Source organism: Mirounga leonina, unplaced genomic scaffold (genome assembly GCF_011800145.1).
Source record: "Mirounga leonina isolate KUSES-001 unplaced genomic scaffold, KU_Mleo_1.0 Mir_363, whole genome shotgun sequence".
In the NCBI taxonomy this organism is placed as follows: domain Eukaryota; kingdom Metazoa; phylum Chordata; class Mammalia; order Carnivora; family Phocidae; genus Mirounga; species Mirounga leonina.
The window spans coordinates 554,728-560,689 of NW_023270707.1; the positions used below are offsets into that span (position 1 = coordinate 554,728).

General features: G+C 37.6%; 1 pseudogene; it reads right to left on the reverse strand.

Moving 5' to 3' along the window:
* Positions 1–4,885: 4,885 nt before the first annotated feature.
* Positions 4,886–5,063, reverse strand: LOC118027166 (annotated as a pseudogene).
* Between the last annotated feature and the right edge of the window lie 899 nt (positions 5,064–5,962).

The window sequence follows — 5,962 nt, forward strand, 5'->3', positions numbered from 1 at the left end:
TTGTCAGCATCGTATAGCGGCTCAGGCTAAATCCATTATGATTAAGGGCCCTCATCTTAAAGGTAATTTGCACTAAAAGGTAGGCAAACAGCCAAAAGCTCATAATCCTACTTGCATTTGAGAGACTTGGAAGAGAGAAGAGACAACATTTTCTTTCAGTATTTGTGTGTAGGAAATGCCTGATGTATTTCTCCATCTCTCTGTGCTCGTGTGTGTGTGTGTGTGTGTGTGTGTCTGTCTGTGTCTGTGTGTACACTTACATGTGTGTGACAAGTTAAAAGAAGAGACCCAGTAGAGGTCTATTTAAGCCCCTATTTTTCACTCAATATGAACTATGATATTCGGTAAGAAGAGAGTTAAATTTGGCCACTGTTTTTGGCCTACTGTGAGTAATCCATAGGAACAGAAATAGGGTACATTTTCTTTGAAGGCGTTTATTTGAAAGTTTTGCTCAAATGATCAAATAAGCCATCACAGACATTACCGTGGCTCAGTTTAATCCAACACTGCTGACTTCATAAAAGAGATTTCCTGTAAAGAATCAAGTCAAATTTATTCATCTTTGTAGTTAGATTGCTTAACCAGTTAGGACTGCATTCATCTACATGTAAAGAAAACTCTATTATAATATGGTTTAACTTTGTTCACAGGACACTGAGTCCAGAGATAGCAGCCCCAGGCTGTCCAGCAGGTTGATTATGCCCATGAGGCCCACACAACCTCCCCGTGTGTCCCACCATCCTTACTATGTGCCTTTCCTCTTCCTATTTGTTGACTCATGGTTACAAGAAGGTGCTTCACTCTCAAAATCACATTCTATGAAACAAAAGGCAAAGGCACGAAAAAGAATACATATGAGCTCAAACTGTCTTTTTAAAAATTTGAAAATAGGACAGCAATAGCATTTCCAGAATCCCAATCCAAATGACTTATTACTTACATCTCACTGACTAAACCTGGGTCATACGACTCCCCATAGTTGCAAGGCCTCTGAGAAGCTTTGCTTTTTCTGATATGGGCACACTGCTGCCCCACGCAAACTTGCGGTCTTGGCAGTCAAGTATTAAGAGAAGAATGTCTCTGGGGTAGACACCCAGCCAGATCTATAGCACTCTTCCCACTCAAACCCCACTGACCTCCTTATTCTCATTTCACATTTTGAAAGTATTCGTTGCACCTTCACCTTTCTGAAGACAACGACACTTCAGGAACAGCCGTTTTCTTGTCTGGGTACTTTGGCAAAAACAGAGAACTATTCTTTCAGATAGGAACCAGGAGTTCTCTAAAGTAACCAAAATGTTCTATGATTCAATTATAACCAAATATAATAGAAAACAAATTCGAATAGAGCCCAACACAGTATTCTACATGTTGTAATTGAGCACAAATGTATTCCTAGTCTCTGGTAGTATCTGGTAATATCACTGCATTCCAAAGACCTGCAGCAAATCTGGGTCCCTCGTAGTCACGATCAGTGCAACATCTTAGACTTTGTCACATTTTTGCTATCGTGGGTAAGCTTTAATCCTATATTTTTAAGAAGCCATGCCTCGTATGTATTATGATTTTTGAGAGATGTTTTTCAACTACACTTATTTATCCTATTTTTTAGATGTCTTCAAATGCAAATATAACTTTTTCTCAGCATAGATAGGAAATATTTCTCACAGGCTTCTCTATTGATTTCAAACCTGTTCCTCAGCTCCAGACTCTACGCATGTTGCCATAAACCCTAGTTAACAAAAGGATTGGTTATGCATTTTACTACAGAATCAAGGGGATTCTTTCCCTCCCCTCCTTCTTTCCAAATTATTTCCAAGAAATAATTTGGATAAAAACACTTGATAATACCAACAAGACAACCTTTAAAACTGAAAAAGATGCAAACTTCTCTATTCTAATTCTAGAACTCAATTCCATAAGACTTAAAGAGAAAATGAAAACAATCTGGTTTTACCATATTCCAGATTAAGTAAGCAGTGGTTCAGCAAAAGCCAAGAGCAGAATAGAGTTTGCTTCTTAAAAAAAAAAAAAAATTAAAAATTATCTAGCACTCATGTAGTACCCAAACCAGTGGACAACGTCTCTTTATTTGCATTGGTTAGATCACATTTAGAATGCAAAATATAAAGAGTTTAATTCTGGGATCTGAACAAATAAACAGAATAAGTCCTGAGGGATGGTCAAGATAAGAGGGGCCTGAGAACCACAGCATATAAGAGGGCTAACACTGATTAAGAAGCTGAGAATTTTTGATATGGAGATGGATAACATGGGGTTGGGAGAAGAGGGAAGAGGAGGGGACATGGTACAGGGTAGATAACTAGACACAAAATAGTCATGGGAAAAAGAGAGACTTTTCCCCCCAAGGCAAATGACAGGACCCCCTGCTTAAAACCCTCATTGGTTTCCCATTGTATGCTATCCCTACAACTGCTGCATCCTCATCTTGTCCCACCGGCCTTCATGCCTACCTTGGTCCAGGCACACAGGCTTCCACTGGATCGCTGACATGCCAAACCATTCCTGATAACATTTTTTAGAGAGGACTTTGACGACCACTTTTCTAAAGGAGTAGTCCATCTAACCCCAGGCACTTGCTATGCACCACCAGGTTTATGTCCTTCCCTCTCAGTATTATCTTCTGTATTTCTTTGTTGACTTGTTTCTTCTTTGTCTCTGCACTAGAACCTATGATCAATGAGGGCAGAGAATCCTCATGTTTATTCATAGGTGCAACCGTAGGATTTACAATGGTGTTTGGTGCATGGAAGGTGCCCAATAAATACGTACTGGATTAACCAATTGTACCAGAAGGTAGAGTTTTGTTCGATAAATGAAATTACAAGGCAGTAAGTCTTATTTCAAATGAGGAAGAACAGGATAATAATCTGTGAAGGCAAAAATGCAGTTGTCTCTTGAGGAAGTGTTGGGGGCCAGACCAAAAGGCGACCTACTGTAGATGTTTTACAAGCAAGTTGGAAAACTAGAAAACTGATCTTAAACATTCTTTCCACTATGTGATTCTAGAAATTGACTATGCTGTAAGTTTCTTGAGAGGGGGGACTTTGTCTTACTAGTTTTTATACTCTTGGTGAAATAACTGGCTCAAATTTATTAAATAAAATCATTTTGAACTTAATCAATACTGTCAATCACACTTAACTCTCTGTGTATCCATCAGGGCCTGGTCAGGACACAGAGGTCGTACCAGTAATTTGCACAGGGAAGAAAGACCTGTTAACTATGCTGGTTCATCATGATAAAATGTGGCTAACAACTGATGGGATAGAAGAGAACTGTAAGGTGAACATAAGCAGCAACTGCAGGGAACCTCCCTCTGGGCTTGGCCATTGGCCAGAACTTAACCCTGAGCCACAGGCGAAGAATTTTGTTTGTTTGAAGAAATTTGTTTGTTGAGTCCAGCTCCAGTAGCACAATGTAGGACAAAGAAGTGTGGGTTTGGTGCTGAGAAGCAATAAATTAATAACTAGCACACTCTCACTCTTCCGAAAATATTTAAGGCAGCTTTCAAAGAAGCATGTCCTTGAGCAACATAACAAACAAACAAATGTACAGACTAGGAGTCACAGATACATCAGGGTAGGAAAATTAAGGTGAAACCAGAGGTTTTATGAATACACCAGACACATGCTTTAATGGCTGATACTTGTTTTATACACAGTATTGAACTTAATTCTCACAAAATCCTTGTGAGATAGATATTATCCTTAATTTTACAGATGGAGAATCTCCCGGAAAATCATGTCACTTTTAAATTACAGGGCCAAAAATGGTTACACACCAAAGTTTATCATTTCCATTATATCAAACTACCTCTTTGGTGTGTAAGGAGTCGAGACAGGATTAAAAAGAAACACATTCAGAATGGAAAGTGCTGTCTTTGTTCTTTATTTTTTTCCTTTTTATCGCTCTGCTATTTTTCATGGGCAAATTTCCTCACCAACTTCCCTAGCACAACGATGCACGAAAACAAGACACGGAGACTCAGCAAGTGTAGAAACAACACAATACACTCAGGTGGGATTAGCACACAAACCCAACACCCTCTTGGGAGCAGTGGAATCCAGTTTTCGCTTTCAAATAAAAAAAAAAAAAATCAGAAATTCATAGCTATAGATCTCTCCATACTCAAAGCTAAGCTTTCAAACCAGCAAATCAACAATTAATATTTAAAGAAGAAATAAAAGCCAGGTCAGCAGCAAGCAGCCTTTAGAAGTCATCATAGAGACTATCTTTATTGATACTTTCATTTTGTTGACCATTTTTATGTACTTTTATTATAGGATACCTTTAGTCATGCACTCAAGAGCATCATTTCAAAACTCCTTTAAGAAAAAGCTAAAAATTTCAGGCACCCTGAATATTTTATTATTCGTTAGAATAACTAAACATTGTTATTGTTTAGTGTTCATTAGAAACTAAACAATAATGATGAGTCAATCTTGAGTGTAAGGAGAAAGCAAATGCTCCTATGTGCAAAGAAAATGCCACACAGTGTTCATCTGAGTAAGAGAGACATTGGTTATGATTGTTCAGACTTGCCCAATTTTGTCATTGCTGTGAAAAGCTTACATCCAAAGCAAATTGAGAATTTGTTCTTATCATTGGATTTTTTTGTGTAACTTAAAGACTTTCTAATAATCTTTTAAAATGGCTTCAACCATCTTTATTGCAATACACAGTGGGTGGGTAATAAACTGTGTAAGGTTGGGCAACTTGACACAAGAAACTAAAGTGTCTAAGATGAGCTGGGACAGGAATGGTGATGAAGAACACAGCAATTGACTTTATGCAAAAGCAAAGGTCTGATAGAAGGAGCAATGAGGCAGATTAAAGGAAATAATGTATGTAAGGGAGTATGTAGGGGTGTGGTCTATTGTAAGGTTGAACCTTCAACCATCTGAGTCACAAAATTTGGTAGGTGGAGACCTCCTGAGACTGTAGCCAGTTTAGCTTTTTAGAGGTATTAGTTTTTCCTTACTTTAAACTGGTAAGAACAGATACTACCCTTGATCTTAGCTAAAAGGCCAAGAAGTTTTTTTCCCCTTATTTTAAATTTAAGAGAATATACAGCTAGAATAAATGAAAAACTGTTATCAGAGACACATAATCTGCCTCACTATAATTTCATTTTTTCATGTTGCATATTTTTTTACATCATTACAATCACGATGCCCTTAATAATTCTATTTCCACTTGGATCACATAATACATTTAAATTTTCACCTTAAAAAATAATATTTTCACATTAAAAAATCATATTCCATCCTACCAATACATCATCTAATTATTAAACCATTTGGTTACTGTTAATTCACTTCTATATCTTTATAACCTTTAGGCAATTGTATTTTTAAAGAAATTCTAAAATCCAGTGATATTTATTATTTATTTATTTATTTATTTATTTTTAAAGATTTTATTTAATTTTGTGAGAGAGAAAGAGAAGGCGCACAAGCAGGAACAGGGTGTGGGGGGCAGAGGGAAAAGCAGACTCCCCACTGAGCAGGGAGCCCAACACGGGACTTGATCACAGGATTCAATCCCAGGACTCTGGGACCATGACCTGAGCCAAAGGCAGATGCTTGACCAACTGAGCCACCCAGGCTCCCAAAAATCCAGTGAAAATAAACATCAGTGGAATGAAAAAGGAAACAGCTAGCAGGTGTAACCTCCTTCTTCCATTGTCTTTGCTGTGTTCCCCAACAACACTGGATGAATGGATGCCTTCCGAAGATTCTTCTCCACCCCCAAATTTTATTGTGGTAAAATAGACATGATATAAAATTTACCACCCTAACCATTTTTAAGTGTGCAATTCAATGGTATTAAATACACTTTACAATGCTGTACAACCATCGCCACCATCCATTTCCATAACTCTTTTCATTTTGTAAAACTGAAACTCTATACCCATCAAATAGTAACTCCTCATTTC